Source organism: Pteropus alecto, unplaced genomic scaffold (assembly GCF_000325575.1).
Source record: "Pteropus alecto unplaced genomic scaffold, ASM32557v1 scaffold5, whole genome shotgun sequence".
NCBI classification, from domain to species: Eukaryota; Metazoa; Chordata; class Mammalia; order Chiroptera; family Pteropodidae; genus Pteropus; species Pteropus alecto.
The window spans coordinates 3,484,823-3,486,227 of record NW_006441953.1 but is presented as its reverse complement, the minus strand read 5'-3'; the positions used below and the strand labels follow the sequence as shown (position 1 = coordinate 3,486,227).

At 35.4% G+C, this 1,405-nt stretch overlaps 1 pseudogene; it reads right to left on the bottom strand.

Annotated features, from left to right (window-relative positions):
- Positions 1–291: 291 nt before the first annotated feature.
- Positions 292–410, bottom strand: LOC112485644 (annotated as a pseudogene).
- Positions 411–1,405: the final 995 nt, after the last annotated feature.

The window sequence follows — 1,405 nt, the reverse complement described above, 5'->3', positions numbered from 1 at the left end:
TGATGATAGTCATCATGATCATGATGGAAAGCAGAAGTGTTTTAAAGACAGCACAACACAACATTTCTGCAGAGCAGGGGACACTTTTTCGGGTGATACTCCAGTTGGGTTTTTTTATTCCACCATGAAGATAGTGATGAAGCCCCAGGACTCCTACTTCAGATTACAAAATATATAAATCAGAGGAGAGGCACAAACCACTTCCAGGTATTGGAAGCTACAGGAGGCATTTTGCAGAGGGAACAGACCTTAAGTTTTAAGTATTTTGTAGGTTTTTGGATTTTTTTTTAAAGCCTAAAGCACCTGGTATTCCTAGGTGGTCTCCCATTTAAGTACTATCCAGGCCCAACCCTGCTTAGCTTCCGGGAGCAGACAAGATTGGGCGTGTTCAGGGTGGCATGGCCGTAGATGAACTGTGGATTCTGAAGGAGAGTTAATAGAGGACTAAGTGTCCTCAGCAATTGTTATGAAAATGCTGACACATCATCCTGGGGAAGACAACACGGGACATAGAGTACTATGAGAGTAGTGGCAGATAAGCAAGTGGCAAAACTAATATTAAAAATAATAAAGGATATGAGGTAGACCAGAAACGCAATGTTTCCTTTTATTACATTGGCTAAAGATCTAATCAATTCCCTAGTGGATAGGCAATGGATGTTATAGCAAGCTAGGAGGTATGTTGTTTACAATATGTTCCACACGTTTGATTAAGGTCATATTAATGAGGGTTCTAAAATCACAATTAAAGGTAAGGTTCTAGTTTGCAGACAGGGTTTATTGATTACTTAATTATTGATAGACTAGGGTAAAGGGTATAAGCATAAGGCTTTGGAGATAGACAAAATTGGTACACATTTCAGTCCTGTTACATACTAACTTTGTGACCCAATCTAGGTTATCTAATTTCTATGGGTCTCAATATCCTCAATTTGCCATAGAAATACTTAATTTCTATGGGCCTATTATTTCCAATGAAAATAATAACTATCTTATAGGGTTATTGCAAAGACAGAATAAATTATCTGCAGATTACTTAGTATAGTGTCCGACACAGATGAGTCACTAATAGTAGCTCTAATTATTACTTATCAAGACTAAATATTCTATAGTTTTTCCTTTATAAGCTAGAAAATAAAATTCTTTGGAATTAAGACCCTATTCTCTCTCATTTGTTTAAGGTTCATTTTGAAAGTGAGCTTGAAGCATTCCGAAAAGGAAAGCAAATTTAGCATGAGAGAGCTTGTCTTTATTTGATTTAAAAAATTGTTTATAAATTCCAAAACTTCTATCATTGGACTGATATTTTAAATATTTTGAAAATATGTTTAAGTATCATCTTTCCAGTGTGTTTTCAAAACTCATTACAAATTGCCTACATTTTGCTGATAAGTTTCCTTTGATG